The 18,473-nt window shown below is 33.3% G+C and overlaps 1 pseudogene; it reads left to right on the top strand.

The window, feature by feature from the left end:
- The first annotated feature begins 5,153 nt into the window (after positions 1-5,153).
- On the top strand, positions 5,154-6,804 carry LOC103448589 (uncharacterized; annotated as a pseudogene).
- Positions 6,805-18,473: the final 11,669 nt, after the last annotated feature.

The raw sequence follows: 18,473 nt of genomic DNA, 5'->3' as shown, positions 1-18,473 counted from the left end.
ATTCATTTCCTGCATCTGTTTTTTTTTTTTCCTCTTCGTTTTTTTTTAATTTTTTAATTTTTATAATAATAATAATAATTATTATTATTAATTTTTTTTTTTTGCATTTTTACAATGTTACGTAAGCCATGCTAGGGCAAGGTTTCCCATACATTATGGTGCTAGGGTTTACTTCTGTGCCTTGTACGACCATCTCTCTTTTCGTCGACTTTGTTTGAATTTTGTGGGTTGAAAATTTGAGTTGAATATATTCTGTATACGTTCAATAAAACGATGATCATGAATTAATAATATGACTAGTGGCTGATGCCTTGTCGCCCAAATAAGTCTTCCCGCAACTGGTGGGGTTGACATGGATCTTGACCTTCTTTGATGAAAACATTCCCTAAGTCATGATTGGTCACCCCATCTATAGCTATATTCTGACCTTGTTATAATCCTACAATATTTGAGGACTAGGGTGGAAAGTTGAATGCTGATTTATGTGTTGTCCTCTTATGTTTTTATTTCAAAACCATTCTATTATTTTTGTTGTCAATCTGGCTGAGATTGATGTTATGTATGAAAATTTCTTAGTCTCTTGACAACTTAAAGTGAATACTAGAAAGTGATGACATGCATCTCACTTAAGAAAAAAAAACAACTTTTTTTCTTCTACAAATTAATTATGTTATCGTGAATCGAATTTCTCCTATAGTCTATTGAATATTAAATCAAAAATTACTTTTCAATAATATCACTTTAATAACACATGTATTGTCATATATAACTTACCAACTATTACTATGATACTTTATTATGTTTTATGAAACTTTTTTTTTTTTTTTAACAAATGATATTATCTACACCAAGGAAGAGAGGTAGACTTAGCCTCACAATGGGCTAACAATAATATAGTTCAAATTCATCTTTGGCGAGAATCGAACCTAATACCTCTCACTTACAAATGAACAAGAATATCACTAAATCTTAATACTAAGTGACCTATGGAACCAAATTATAGTTCGAAGTATCAAATATTTCATGGAAAGGCTATAAGGGTTATCCTAGTAGTGAGGGTGCGCACGGTGATAAGTAGGAGTAGGCTAGGTCTCGAGTTTGAGACCCTCTAGTGTAAAAAAAAGGTAATAAGATATAGGTCAAAAGAATTGACGTACTATTGACATTAGTACAATTTTTTGAAATTTCTGATTTAGGTCCACTTTACTCTTTTTTTTAAACCTATTTTACCCTTTGTCTTCAAATTTTGAATGTTTAAACATCTCCGATCTACTAATTTAATATATAGACAAACGCAATCTTTACTTTTAATAAAGTATAATATTTTTACCATTGATCCATTTGCAGAAATATACAACCTAACTAAAAAATATAGATACACAAACGTACATATGCCTATTAGCAAGATATCAAACAAATTATTATAAAACAGATAGTATGAAATCTATCTAATCAGTAGGTCGATAAACCAACTGAAAGGTAGAAATACATAATTTACGCACCTATAAGTAAGACAAATTCCCATGTAATATATGAAAACAAAGTAAAGGAAAACTAATGAAAAGTTCTTAAAAACTTTAATTTTTAATGAAAATGACAAAATAAATGTGTAAGTGAATAGTACCAAGAATGACTTTTTAGGCAAAAAATGTCCTTAACATTAAAAGTGAACAGTACTATGAGTGTTTCGTTAAGATTCCTTGAGATAGATAGGAAGTAATTTGATTACAACAATTATCCTAACATTATTGGAATTATATTCTTTAAACCTCAAATAGTCAAAACTTATCACAAGTCTTAATCTTAAAAGAACAATGTTCGGCTACTCAAAGATGAGTAGAAACTTCTACTCAAAACTCTTCAAGTTTGAATCACGGAGCTTTGTGCTTATGATTAGAACTATTCAATCATTGTGTAAAGATCATCTCTGCCAAAAAAAAACAAAGAATTAAAACTAAGGTCGTTTAGTCAAATATTATATATAGCAAATACATAGACGGTTCGTAATGCTTTTACCAATTATGTCCATCTGTTTTATACAGTTCGATGACTAAATAGCCTTAGAGCTAGTTTGGTATTGTTGTGTTTTTTTTTCAAAAAAATTGCTTATGATGTACTGTGAGAATAAACAGCTGTAAATTAAAGTTGTTGAGTATTTGGTAAACTTATTTTTTTTTGTGCTTTTAACAAAAACAATAGTGTTTGAGTGTTTAGTTAACTTTTATATAAATTGTTGTTGATATGTTAAATGACTAAAAATGATATAATATTTAATGTAATATAATAGTTCTTAAAGAGAATAATGAAGGAACAATGATTGTAATTTTGTAAAATATATAAGGGTATACTAATCATTTGAAAATTTCAATAAATGTGCACTTTTTTTAGAAGCATGATAGACCCTGCTTCTGCTTTTCTACTGTCATTGACAATAGTTTAAAAAAAAAAAACTTTTTTTTTTGTTTTACCAAACACATTTGATGTTTTAAATTTGATAATAAGCTTTTTTTTTTAAAGCACAACAATCCCAAACCAACCCTTAGTTTAATTGGTTTTTTCCAAAGGGGATCTTTATAGAGTAGTTTATGATATGAATAGGTCGGATCATAAACACAAAGTTTTATGAATCAGCAACTAACAATTTTGATTAGGAACTCCTACTCATTCTTTAAGTAGCCAAGTCTTACTCATCTTAAAATCAAGGGATAATACTGATCACTTACAAGTTACAAGTGATATAGGGGTAAATTGGGTATGAAAATGAAGGAAAACTGACATGGAATATAATTGGATTTATCTCAAAAGTAGCTCACAAAATTGAATTTTTATCAAGTTTTTTCAAAAAAAGAAAAAAAGACCCAACCAACAAAGTGAATTTGATTTTCATTTTTTCTAATTTGTTGAATGTGTTGGCATATTTTTCTGCTAAAAAAAAAATTAACTGACTAATGAAGTCTGTGTTAATATAAAGTAATGAATATTGGGAAGAACACCTCCTACATATATGCTTAATTAAGGAGTCCTAATTCTCAATTGCCACACCATTTTTCAACCGAATTAGGTGATGAGTTCCTAATCCAAACAGCAAGAGCACACAGCATGACTTCAGATTGGCGTCACTGAAATCATATAGGATATTTTATTTCCTTTACAGGACCGTAATGGGGATTTCGAAAGCGGTGAGTGTAACTGTGTAGGAGCTTTCAGATATATATTTTAAAGGTTAATTTCATGATGAATATATGAGGTAAAGGTCATCTGTATGTGGACCTACTTATTTACAAACCCTTTCTTCAGTTGTCATGATTGACACTTATGAAGGCCGAGAAATTTTTCAGTGTACTGAGAATATTGATTCGCACACCAAATTTATTTATACAATTGGTTGAATTTTTTTTTTTCAGTTTCTAACCATTGTATTATTATATTTGGTGTATCAAACCATATTTTCGATACACTGACCCCAACTTCTTGTCGTTTACAAATTTCCAACAAAATCACATGACCATTATCTCGACTTCAACCTTCGTTTGCTAAGCCTCAAGAGAACATTGCGTATTACAATCATGTAGCATTTGTATTTCTGATCTTGAAATATGTGTCCTGGAACCCAACCCTTATCGATCGATAGTGGCCGATGAAGGAGGTTCCCAAAATCAATTAATTGGCAACGCTGAGTCCTTAAGGTTTTCAAATATTCCAATGTGCTCTCGTCAATCACTAAGGCTTACCGTCAAGCCAACGGAGTTGCCCATAGACTAGCTCATTTTGGTCTATCAACTAATCATGTTTGTAATTGGGTTGAATCCCCACCAGATTTAATCCTTGATTTATCCTTTATATAATCTGATTTTTTAATCGAACAGGTAGAGAATAGAGTGAAGTAGAGCACATGTGATCATTCACACGTTAGTAGACCTGCTCTGATTCCATGATGAAAGAAGTTGCTGAAACCACTTTTTTTCTAAGAGTCAAATACGGATAACTAATCTAGCTTTAGATAATTTCAAATTGGTTTATCCTTTAAAAAATTCCAAATAACTACCTAGTATTTGAAGTTCAACATTCGCTAGGTCACTAGCATCAAGTGATGAAGTCAATAGTGTTAACTAATGACATGAACAACTATTGAACCTGGTTTCACTTGTAAGTGAGATGAGTAGGTTTGATTCTCGCCAAAGACGAATTTGAACCACATTATTGCTAGCCCATCATGAGACTTTGCCTACTTCCGCACTCCCTTTGTGTAGATAATATCGTTTGTTTAAAAAAAAGAATTTCCCATGAATTAAATAAAGAAAAAATCCCATAAATTAAATGTCAAACACATCCTTAAACAAAATAAATCCAAACAGAGGATCTGAATCTCCATTTTAGTACATTGGGTTTGGTTTTAAAAATTGGGTTAAACAAGAGTCATTTTGGGCTTTCCACAAAACGAAATAGATTTGGGCTGAAACTAAATCCAAATATATTTAGTGGAGTGGTGAAACAATTTTTTAACACTAAGAAGAAAAATACCACTAAAGAAAGAGTTAGTTGCTAATTTTTTTAATTAATCAATTGTAGTAATTGGCTATGGCATTTATATTAAGTCATATATGCAAGAAACAAACCAATAAAACTATTAAGTGTAAATTCATAGAAAGTGGGCCTTTATCACAGTGATGGAAATGTGTTGAGCCATTTCATGACGGCGTGGGTTCAAACCCCGTCGGTGGCTAATCTAACATCTAGTCTAGCAAAATTTATTGTTGGAAAAAAAAAATCGGCTTAAATCAACAGATTTCATTTCCTACAAATCGGATAAATATTTGAAAAACTCTTATACTTGGTCTAAACTAGTGTTTGACATTCCCTGATGTATCATTTTAAATTTCCATCATTTCTATCGAAAGCAATTGATATCGATATATTCATCAATGTTTAAAAAAAAATTGCATATCAATATTTCCACCGATACCAATACTTTAAACACGATCTTAAACATATTGCCTTATCCTCCTTCAGTACTTGGGCTAACCACTCACTCTCCAAAGGCTCCAAAGTCCAAACTCCAAAGTGTTATCCTTATGTAGCTTATGGCCCATTTGGTTCATGTTAAGCTTAAGTCCAAGTCCAGTAAGCTCTCTACACTCATGTCGTAAGAAGAATTAACACAAAGTTTCAGTCTTTCAGATTTTTCAGAAATGGACCTGCTCTGCAACGTATACTCTAATCCCTCGGACAACGAAGAAGAAGAAGAAGAAGAAGAAGCAGAAGGAATTAAGCAAACCATCACACCCCCGAATCCGAAGCGACTCAAATCCGATAACCCATTTGCACATACCAAATTTCACCATCCTCTGCCGGAGTCAACCCAGTTTCCTACCCTCCGAGCAGAAGCTCCGGTTCCTGGTCGATACATATCCAAGAGGGAGAGGGCGTTATTGGCTTCCCAACCTACTGTCCCCGACCCGCAGCCGAACCCGAATGGTCCTGTCACGACCTTGCCTGGTACTTTGTTACTTTCATTTGGAAATATCTGTGAATTGCTATTATTGTGTATTTAATTTTATAGAAACATAGACTGTTAATTTGGAGAAGGACTTGCTGAAACGTGTTCGTTGCCGCAATGACATCCCGGCATTATTGGACCATAATGTCATGGTCCTGCTAAACCCTTTTATCTAAGTTGTTCTCGTCGATTTGTAAGAAAGGGAAATGCTCGTGACAAGTTCACTGAAGTTGACAATGCCACTCATATATGCATGTTGTTGTAGGCAGTTTTTGGGAGTATTTCGGATTCAGACGTTCCTCGAGATGTGATGTTGTTGTTGAGAAACAAAGCGAAAAAGGGTCGATCGCAGCTCGGCCAATTGCCCCAAAGAATGTCTGTAGCTCTAAATAAGCATACCCAAGCTGTCAATGCTGTACATTGGTCACCAACCCACGGTGAGCCCTACTAGCACATGAACCCTTGAATTAGCTCTTACCCCTTTGGATTTGTAGCCTCGTGACACTAAAGATTGTTTCTTGAATGTTGTTTTAGTGTAAATTTTGATTTTAACAGAGTGTGGTTGCCAATTTTTTAAGTTGAAGCGTCGAGCAATAATATACTTTTTATATGCCGATTATATTTGTTCACTTTTCTTATTGATCTGTTCATTGGAGTTAGCCAACAGCTCATCTTCTTGCCTCTGCTTCAATGGATCACAAAATCTGCATATGGAATGTGTGGAGCAGTGATCAGAAGGTAGCCCGTGTGTTCAATTTTCATAACGCTGCGGTCAAAGATGTGAATGGTCACTGCAAGGGTTGTCTGTTCTTTCTTGTGGATATGACTCCTCATCAAGGCTAGTAGATATTGAAAGGGGGCTAGAGATTCAGGTTTTTAAGGAGGATCAAGTTGTCACTGTTATTAAATTCCATCCTGACAATTCCAACCTCTTCATATCGGGGGGTTCAAAAGAAGGAATCAGGTTGTGGGATATTAGAAGTGGCAAGGTTCCCATGAATTCATTCGTGGTCATGATCCCATCCTTGATTTAGAATTCAGCACCAATAGCAAGCAGATTATCTTCTCTAGTGATGTATCTGGACGCAACCTCAGTGAAAATTCTATTGTTGTATGGGATGTTTCGCGACAAGTTCCACCATCTAATCAGGTAAGAGACTTCATCCAGTCTTACTTCAATGTGTGTTGCAAATGAACTTATAATGTAATTCTTCATCATCCTGTAAGAACTTACATTCATCCCTGTAAGCTTGTTCTACGGTCTTTCTGGATTTTTCTCTTTTATTTGAGCTTTCTAGATTTCGATATATGTTGTCATCTAGTCTTCTAGTTAATGTTTATGAGACGTGGACCATAATGATTTAATCTATGTAGCATGCATGGTAAGTAAGATGTAGATACAACACAAGGTCATTTGTAATCATCTTCTTAATGATGGAAGACATGCGCTACTAAAGATGATGACTACGTTGGCTAAAATATGTGACACAATTCATGTTGAAGAAGGAAGTTCCACAACGCCATGTAATCTGTTTTACTGTCATGTATGTGACACGGTTATAGAAAAATCTCCTATGTTAGGATATCTCTTACTGCTTTGTACTCATAATACGTTCCTTTGAAGGTTTATAGTTCTCATATGGCAGCAAAACAAAACTGTAATTGTTTGACAACGTATATTTCGACATCTCTAGAATACATCAGTTGTATGTTTACTTGCTTGGAACAGTAAGGGAGTGAGTGAGAGTCATTTTCCTTATTATATATTGTCTTTACTTGCAAATTTGCAATAAAAGAAAAATATGTCGAGTTCACTAGTTCAGGGATGCATTCCTGATGGAAGACTATGGAGTTGGAAATCCACTACTATACTATAGTTACTAGAGTATGACAAGTTCTTCCACCAATTGTTCCTACTGTAGTACCAAAATTGCCCAACTATTTTCTCAGAATTCTAGAAGCACCTATGTATGTGTACAAAGAATAAAGTTTATACGAGTGTGAAAAATGCATTATTTGCTACCTCTTCCGAAAAGAAAAACTGTCTATATTTTTCCTGAGAAAGTAAAAATTAGTTTTAAGGAGAGATGTAATAATATTTTGAATAATGATTATTTTCGTTTAAATTTGTTGTAAGTAAATGATGGAATTCTTTGACCCAAAAAAAGAAAGTAAATAATGGAAGGTACAAAAATACATTTTGAAAAGAAAAACAACTTCGATGGCATTCTAACGGGAAAATAATTTTTGGCATTTGAGACATTGACCATAAGTAGTTGAAACTGTTTGGAGTGCACAATTAGATTTTTGGAATGCCGATAAAAATTCCTTATAATTTTCTTGTACAAGGGCATTAATGATCATGTTTATTTTGATTTTGATTCCTGAAAGTTAATAAACATTTAAGTTACTCTGCTTTCATAATTTGGTAATCGGATAAGAATATACTTGGACAAGTATCTGATGTTATACACTTAACCATACACTGGTTAAGTATTAATATTTTGATAACAAACCTTTGAGTTTTCAACATCCAATGGATATCATTCTCATCAACACATCTGTGAAGTACAAACCCAAGAGTCCTGAAGCCTTATAGTTTATAAGATTATTGTAATGTAAACTTTTATTTCCGTCCCTTTTCATGCGAATAGTATATGGAATATCAGATGACTTTATTTCATTTTCGTTCATTCAGTTAAAGAAAACTCTTTAGTCATCTCTCACTTTTACAAGTCTTCTCGGACACGGTCATGATCAAGTTCTCAAGGGGTCATGTTTTTGTTGGAATCCCACATCGGTGGGGGTAAAGAAAAGTAATGATTTTAAATAGGATTACCCCACAACTGACGAATTGAGCGGATGATAAAGTTAGGAACAGTATAAGTGTCGTTAGAGTGGGGCTCCTCGGACCCGTCGATCTAAAAAATTTCAACAGTTTTAATGATAAATTATTGAAACTAGTAAACACTAATAGAAGTCATAATGTAGGATCAAAAGTATGGTTTGTAATAGAACTCATAATACCTAGTAAACACTAAACATTCACATAGTAGCCTCTATGGTAAAATTTTGCTACTCGAAGATCGATAGAGACATTGCACATGCTACTCCTCTTTTTCATTTTATGTGGATTTTTCTTCACATAACGTTTATTGTATCCACATTTGTGATCATTTATGCATTTTCTGCCACCTCACATCAATTTTAATCTTGTTTAACCATTTATTTACTCGTAATAATCACATTGCTTTATTCATGTTCCATTCTCTTAGATTAAACTGATATTTCGATGTATCAGGTTTATAATTTGTTGTTTAGCATTTGAAAGTTATTGGGTTCTACTTACTTCTAGGGATAGTGGAATTATTTATCCTAAACATTTGGCTTTAAGGAGGTCATGTCGCAATGGATATTTCACATCATACGTAATGTTCGATAAAATGTATTTGGAGCTTTGCCAAGTTCAACTTTTTTTTTTTTTTTTAATTTTTTTTTTAACTTTAGGATATGATTTGTGGAAGTGCTATAATTTTATCTTGTCGACTTGACACCCAACAATTAACGTTGTGTATTTGGTCAATCAAATTGGCTATCAAAGATCACAATTAATGTAAATATTGACAGTGAGCCATTGAGGACTAAGTAGCTATCCCAAGTCATGCCAAGTATCATCATTGTTGCTAGGTTCCGTGTTGCGCACTAGAAGCTCAGCAGCAATTGTACAGGGTGAAATGACAATCTATGCAATTTAACGAATACAAGCGATGTTAGGAGATAGGGTAATTGACACTGAAACTTTGGAAAGGGATTAATGATCTTAAGTTAACCACTTGAGCTTCGAATCGCTTGTAGATAAATGTATAGATGTAAAGTTGACAATATTAAATGAGGGGGTGTCACAGCTCTCCGGTTTTGAGAGTCGGTGGTGTAGTTGTCCCTGAGCCTTTGCTCCAGGGTTTTGGGTTTCATGCCTGCTGTTTTCGAGTTCTCAGGTTTTTATTTTCTTGTTTCATACATACTACCTAAATATCCTAGTCTCATCATTCCTACATTCATCTTTTCACCATCTCTTTATTTCTCATCTTTCCTTTACCATAAATTTGGGATTTTTACGTGTTTCCTATTTGAGTGAGTTTTTCGTGTTGTCGTGGTTGATTTGGTTGGTGCCTCTTGCTCTAGTCCTTATTTATCTCCAAGTTATTGTCATTGCTATTAAATATGTTAACTACATTGAAATATTTGAGAATCGAACTAACAAATAGAGAGTTTAGAGAGAGAAATATAAGACTTGTGTTCAATGCTCAGAATAATTACACAATTTTGTTTTTATAACAGAAATCTGAACAACTCTAATTAAATACTAACAAACTTACTAATTGTATTGTTGACTTGTACAATCACTTAACTAATCATCTAGCTAATGATGTGGAACACTTAATAATATGATCCTGGTTGATTTCCTCGTAGTGGTTGACAATGAAGGTGACGGTTATGGTGACGAGGTTTTTAGTTTTCTTGATCTAGGGTTTTTGTTTATGGTTGTTGCATTTGGTCTTCCGTTTCTCTTTGAGGCTTTGAGCTGCTATTGTTTATGGGCTTGAGTTTAAAACTTTTAATTCATGTTATTCCCCTTTGAAAAAGGGGCTCTTGAAAATATATATGCCAAGAGCACGTAATGGAGTTTTATCTAAAATGAATGGTAAACGTACGCGTTGAAAATTATAAGCCTTTAATTGATTAGAGGCAAGGCCTTTTAGACTTTGGATGTGTTGAAAATTATAAGCCTAACCGTTTCTTTAAAGATCAATGTCTGAACTTTAAGTACTAAACAAAAAATAAAAGAAAACTATATAATAAAGAATATATATCTAGAGAGAGAGAGAGAGAGCTGTTAGGTATGGGGCAATCTGGCAGTGTGGTGCAGTTGATAGCAATACTGTCCAGGTGCTTCTAACTTAACTAAACGTACCATGAGGAACTGAAATATGATTCAATTAAGAGGGGCGGTGTGGGGGGATACTCAAAACAGTGCTTTTGTTCATCATCCACGTCCCTTTTCATCAAAGAGGAGAGAAGAGGAGGGAGGGTGGGTGAGGAGGCCCAGGAGGGTGAGTGAGGAGGGGGGCAACAAAAAACCAAAAAAGGATACTAAAACAAGACACAATTATGCAATTCCCTTTCCAATTGTTCATGGGGGTCAATTGTAGGCGGACATGACACACCACTTCTTCCCCTTCTTAGATGCATTTGCAAATGGGACCAAACCACCCCCCTCCCTTCTCTCTAAAACCCAATCTTTCAAATACTACCTCAATCACAAAACGCAGACACAATGCACAAACCCACCAAAAACAAGTAAAAGAAACCAGCAATTTTCCTCTAATCCAATTATTAAATATATTAGAACTATTTGTTAATATATAAAAGCATGTTTGTGACTCCATTTTTCCATTAGCACTATCTAGACATACTTTCAATTCTTGAAAACATTGATGGTCCACATACAAAACTGTTTGTATTGGAAAATATGGAAGCAAACCCTAACCCATTTAAAGCAAAGGAACACAGTCATGGATACCTAATTGCCTATATCCACGTTATATATAATATATATGTATATATTTTTTCGACCTTCATATGAATATGCTCCCCACCTTGCCTGGGTCTCAAGCTACAATCTTATTATGTCCATCTCTTTAATTGTCGCACCATTAACATTCAGAATCAAATGAGAGAAGCTAGCTATAGCTAATTAAAAAAAAAAAAAAGAAATCAAATCAAAGAAAGAAAGAAACTGAAACGAGAAGCTCGAGCATTCATCCTACTACTACGTATGACTTCAATCATCATCTAAAAAGATAAAATGAGCGACTTCCTTTTACAATATATATATTATAAATAGGAATGTGATATCCACACATCCCTTTTTACTTCTCTCACACCTTTTTTATTTTCGGCTGTCGAATCGGATAAATTAAAGAAGATCAACGGACAGAAATTAACAAGAGGTGTATGAGAAGTAAAAAAGGGTGTGTGGATAGCACACCCTTATAAATAATATCCATATGTGTATGTGTACATGAGGTCAAGCGGGTATTCGCTTCATGAGGGCTCCAACAGCTTGCCATTCAAGCGACATGAAATGATGGGTTGAAAGGTTTTGACCCCATGTTCCTCTCCGGATTCTTTTTATGAAGATCTTGGGAATTCATGAATCGTGTCCGTTCATCATACATTATACGATCAGTTTTATTAAGTACTGTTTATGTTTATTTTTAAATAAAAATATTTAAAATAATTTATGACTGCACGATATACAATGAACGAATACGATTCACAAATCTCGGGAATCCTCACAAAGAGAATCAGACGAGGATTCAAACTCGTTTTGACCTAAGCCAAGCCCATTCATCTTTAGGAGAATTGGACATGAACTCCATGATCCTAATCAATTTGATGATGCTTTTGCTTTTGATTAGGGAAAAAGATCATTTTTCTAGTAATCCTAAGAATTCCGCAATCGTGTCCGTTTATCGTATATTGTACAGTTAGAAATTATTTAAAATTTAAAATTTAAAATTCAAATATAAATAGTACTTAACTAAAACTGACGGTACGATGTACAATGAATGAACACGATTGCTGGATACCTAGGAGTTGGAACCCTAGGATACCGCGAGGATCCTTTTCCTTGATTAGGGAACCAAAAACGATATTATAAGGAATCTAACATGCTTTACAATGCATAATCGTTGCGTTTGAATAAAAAACCCTAGCTCTCTCTCTGTCTTTAGTCTCCTTCATTATCGATCTGTCATAGTTTTTTATCTATATATTTGTGATCCATCTTATCATGTCTTCTGTTTTATTTTCAACTTTAGATAAATTTGTATCCTCTCCTACGTGCTAGACCATAATCAAAATGTTTTATGTTAGATACAAATTAAGTGTTACAGATCACCAACCTCTTTTCCAATCCTGGCCTTGTAAAGTAGCCGACAGACTCATATTTATTGACATCACCATTTGTGGCCTCAACTAAGTCATCCAATTTGGTTGGTTATTCATTTTTGTTTTCCCTCTACTCTCAAACAAGGACGGAGCTATAAAAAAAATTTAGTAGGGGCAACCCGAAAATCAACTAAAAAAATCTTATTATAGTATGACTTATACCCAATATGAGAATAGGGATGATTTCAAATGATGATGTATCACAATTTCAATGTTACAAAAATTTCAGTGTAGTAGTGGAAAGTGGCAAAGTGATAAGAAAAATATTAATAGATGATTACGCGGGAGTGAGGTTTTTCGGTTTGAATGACGAAACAAGAGCACTTTTGGTCATATAATATTTGATATGGAGTATACGCAATATGAAAGTATGTTGGATACTACATACATATATTTTCTTAAAAAATAACGTGTGTGTATTATATAATTGTAATCTGCCACTTAACAAACGAACCACTTGAGTGGGGGCATATGCCCCCAGTGAGCCTTCATTGGCTCTGTCCATGCTCTCAAATGGATTTAAAAAAATGTAGTATATTTGGAAAAAAAAAAGCAACCAAATCATGATTTTGTTAAATGACTTGTTCTTCCCAATCAAAGTCTAAAATATCGATGATATCGAAAATATCGGTAGTCCAAAAACACGGAAATTTTGATGGAAATATCGGGATATTATCGATATCAATAAAAATTGAATAAAAACCATAGAAATTGTAAGAAAAACTTGGAAATTTTTATTAAAACTTTGCAGGATGTTTATTTAGTCAATTATCTATTAGTTTATCACAAAAAATTGGAAGGAAATGCATTGCATGATGGATTTAATTGATTTAAGTTGATTATATAGCGAGCTGGCAAACATTGTGAGTGTAGAAAATATGTAGTAATTAATGAAATAAGTTTAAACACACCATAATCATTTCTATATAATGAATTAGTACAATATTTTACACTTTATGCATTGCATAGTAAGATACATGAGTGACTTAGTACCACATAGAGTTCCTATCAAGGTCTAAAATATCGATGATATCGAAAATATTAGTAGTCCAAAAACACGAAAATTTCGATGCAAATATCGGGATAATATCGATATTTTAGACCTTATTCCCAATTAGGAAGTGTGTTCCTTTACTAGGTTTTCTGTGTAGATATATTTATTTATTTATTTATTAAAATGATATAAGTTTCTTTGTTCATGTCGTAGATTGCTCCACATAGACATGACAGACATGATTGCAATCTAATGTAAACCTAAAATTAATAATTAAACAAGAATTAATCATATTTTATAAGGCAATGATATCCTAATAAAAAGCTTAAGCTGAGTCCAGCTAGATTCGAGTTTAATTGGATATTAACTATTTAAGCATTTTTCATTTCAGCTTTTCAAAAGATTTGCTTTTTCCTTATCAGTGGTTGAATTATTAAATAGTAACACTGTTCATGCATAAATTGCTGAAATTATAGTCAACTTAGATATTTGCTTAATTAGTGAAAGGTAGCTAGGTGCAATGTTTGCCTTATCTAAACGTAAAGATTGCTAGCTGGCCTGGAGAAAATTAAGCCAAACACTAGACAATGTGACGTTATATCAACCATCCGCGGAATCATGGGGTTAATAACTTAATACTAGAAACTATACGGACACTAACAGTAGTGCCCCCTCTCCTGATTTTTGTAGTCAATATATGGAAAAAGAAAATAAAACACACAAACGAAGTGGGTTGACAATCAAATGATATCAAGCACAAGCTCAAACAAAAGAAAAATGAACGAGAAACGTTATTTCTAGACTATCTGTCAGCATAAGAATCTCATTATGAATTTAATTTGAATTGTTGATCAAGTAATGTTGAATGCAAAACTTTGGTCTATATTCTCAGTCTTGCAACATAAAGCATGTTATATATAATGTCCGACAATTTATTATAAGACACACTACTCTGCAATAAACTTACGAAAAGTTTACATTATAGACAATATGCTTAACTACATATAGGGAAAACCTTCGATGGGGCTAATATGATGGAAGAGATACAATCTTTGCTCCTGAGATTAGTTTTAAAACTTTTATATTCACTTTATTAGGGGGTATTGTATTTTCACTTGAATTCATCTTCATATATCTTTTTTAGCTAGTCATTGATCAATTATCATGAAGGAGGATGCATGCAGTAATAGAAATGGCAAAATATTGCTTCTACCGAAAGAAAAAGAACGTGAAGTAGGAAAATACATAACATCCCAACCTAGGTGACAAGCTATAAACACCACATTATCGCATCAAAAGATAGCAAATTGTACTATCCAACATAAGAAGGATTAGATGCCCCCATGCATTCCTAAACTTTTTTGAGTTTGCGAAGACTCGTCTTTGAGTAAAGGATTGGATTACACAATTATGTAGTAGCTACTGGCTAGGTCATGGGCATGTATTCGGTGTACACCAATAACTCTGGATTGTTTGACCAGGTGGCCGGGGATCATGGTCTAAAATATCCATAATATCCCGATATTTCTATCGAAATTTCCGTGTTTTTGGACTACTGATATTTCCGATATCATCGATATTTTAGACTTTGCTAAGTCACTCATATATCTTACCATGCAATGTATAAAGTGTAAAATATTGTACTAATTCATTATATATAAATTATTATGGTGTGTTTAAACTTCTTTCATTAATTACTACATATTTTCTACACTCACAATGTTTGCCAGCTCGCTATATAATCAACTTAAATCAGTTATATCTATCATGCAATGCATTTCCTTCCAATTTTTTGTGATAAACTAATATATAATTGACTAAATAAACATCCTGCAAAGTTTCAATAAAAATTTCCAAGTTTTTCTTACAATTTCCGTGGTTTTTATTCAATTTTTATCGATATCTATAATATCCCGATATTAGCATCGAAATTTCCGTATTTTTGGACTACCGATATTTCCGATATCATCGATATTTTATACCTTACCGGGGATTGACTTAATAATATCGACATCATGAACAGTGTCCCCTAATTTTTAGGGCACTAGGCCGACAAGAGTGCACAAACAGCTAGCTTTTAGCTCTTGTAGATAAAGACCTTTTACTAGGCTAGCTATAGCAGTCCCATAATCACCATCTATCATCCATGAAGGTGAAGCTCCCATTTCTGTAACCGGTAAAATCACTCTATCGTATGAAAGTGAAAGATCGATAGAGATATAGCATAAAAGCCAAAGTTAAGCCAATGTTTCCTTTGTATGAGTGTTTAAAATATTAATATCGGTGTAAATATCGATATGTAAATTTATGAAAAAATATCGATTAATATCTCGATATCGATATTGGTTGCTTTTAATGAAAATTATGAAAATTTTCTAAAACAATGTGGACGTTTAAACTAAAAAACTTAATTTTATATGATAGTTTGTCGATATTTAACTAATATGTCTAAAATATTGATGAAATCTGTCGATTTTAGCTGAAATCTAGGAGTTTATTTGATATCTTGTGAAGTTTAGACTTCAACCGCCCCCTTTCTTTCCATATTTTTCTCTGATTTTGTCGATACATTTCGAAGAAATTTCAACCACTGTTTATATGCAATGCTTACAAAGTGAAGGTCCTGGATAAGGATTAAGGATTCCAAATGAGATCAGTGTATACTCTGGATGATCTACTTTATATATGGCAGTTGTTCTTAATTCGAGGAACCTCCTCTTCTTAGTTTGGATGTTTTGTTTGAATATTGTAATGGGTAATTGGAGGGTTTTTCTCAATCATATAATTTGTCTGGTGTTTTTTTATATGAAATATTATCATCAACGTGCTCATCTAAAATATTTCTTCACTTAAAGCAATGCATGTTCAATGCATAGATAATCTGCTATGATGATACCATATTAGAATTAGGTCATTCAACTAAAATCAATTGACAATGCATGAAGAGTGCAATAGTATTTATACAAATGGTGAAAGAATTTTTTTGCTCTAAGCGAGAAATTTTATTTCTCAACACAATGCCAAAAGTTAAAGATTAATTCTGAAGTAGCTTTTTGTGATAGTGGGAGTGTGACGGTTCTTGTTGTCTGTTGAGCAATGAAAATTTGATAGCGATTTAGGCTTTTGTAGTAATGGAGTACATTATACATCGTGTTGTCTAATTTTGGTTTGGTTCATGCATGACGCGGAAACCATGGCATCATATATTCTCCTTGAGATGAACTCTCATTTGCTCTTTGGTTTCAATTTTCTTTATTTCCCTTTATGCATGTGATTGAGGACATGCCTTAGGGCAGGGTGGTACAAGCCAAGTACTGAAATCTCAACGTCCCTTCCATATTACCTTTCTGCATATGATCATGGATGATCTTGTTGTCGGCCAATTAATCCGCAAAACTTACTATATATAAATGATTTGAAAAGAGTATAGTTATATATCTTTATCTTCTTTCTGTATAGCTAATAATGCTTATGTGATCAATTGTTTCCAAGTTATGCCCTAGCTTTTTCTTTTTTGAGATCAACAATAACGATTTAGTATAATATTAAGAACTAATACAAATATGAAACATGACATATATTAAAACACCTAAATAAGCCATTTGACCTTAATTTTGTAAAGATATAGACGGTCGATATCAGTCTGTCAGCAATCAAGAATATGACACTTGGCGATAGATTAGCTGATAGGTGTTGTTAGGCTGTTAAGAATCAGTTAAGGTTTGTTAAAGGTTGTTAAGTATTGGTTATGTAACTACTATAAATAGGGATCCATTTATTCATTGTGTAACAAGTGAAGAAATAATATCAGAACAGTATTCCCTCTCTCTAGATCTTCAATCTCTCTAAATTATGTGCCATAATCTCTCTCTCTAAACCGCCATTGTTGAACTTCGAGCTCCAGTACAAGTATTTCAACATGGTATCATCGCCGAGACTGGTTTCCTCTCTTCGATCATGATCGTCTCTGCTTCCGCATTCAACTTTGTTGCTAGTGTGGTATGCGATTTGCTATCTCCATAGATAAGAATACAAATTGTATGAAATTCTCGATCGATCTCAACTCTTTCATCTTTGCACATAAGATGTTTGTTGAAATATATGTGCTGCTTTTTCTGTGATACTTCTCTCTGTAAAGTCTTGTTCATTCTTTTCTTCAAGAACAAGAATTAAAGAAAGATCTTCAAAATCTTAATTTTTGCAAGAAATTGTCTCTGTTCTTCTTTACTGCTTACAAGATTTGAGTCAACATGATGACTGCTGCATAACTACAAATTGTGCAATCTCTAATTACAAGTTTAATTCATTATGTGTCTACGTATGTGACTGTCAAATTAGACGATATGAATTACTTACTTTGGCATTATCAAATGCAATTACTTCTTGAAAGCCATGGAATTCTTGATTTTGTGGATGGTTCTCGCAAATGTCCAGCTCGGTTTATTGATGATTGCAGTGTTGAGGGGATAGAAACTAAAGCATATCAAATCTAGAAAATGCATGATCGTGTTGTCATGCAACTTATCATTGTAACTCTATCTGTTGCTGGTATGTCCTGCATCATTGGATGCACTAATGCACGTGAAATGTGGATAAATCTTAAAGATTGGTTCTCAATTGTTAGAAAAGCCAGTATCTTTCAACTGAAAACTGAGCTTCAGAATATTAAAAAGGGATATGAGTTAATACCTCAGTATTTGCAATGAGTTAAGGATGCTCGTGATCATTTGGCTGCTGCTGGGATATCTTTTGATGATGATGATATTGTCATTATAACTCTTAAGGGATTGCCATCAGAGTATAATACTTTCAGAATAGTTATTTGAGGGAGAGATAATGTCACTTCTCTGAAAGATTTTCGAGCCCAATTACTTGCAGAAGAAGCTACTCTTGAAAATTCCCAGTTGACTGGCTCTTTTATACCTACTATGCTAGCTCAAGATGATAGTTCCAAAGGCAAGTGTCTTT

This window comes from Malus domestica, chromosome 11, assembly GCF_042453785.1.
Source record: "Malus domestica chromosome 11, GDT2T_hap1".
In the NCBI taxonomy this organism is placed as follows: domain Eukaryota; kingdom Viridiplantae; phylum Streptophyta; class Magnoliopsida; order Rosales; family Rosaceae; genus Malus; species Malus domestica.
The sequence above is the reverse complement of the archived record's forward strand: the minus strand, read 5'-3'. Positions and strand labels throughout refer to the sequence as shown.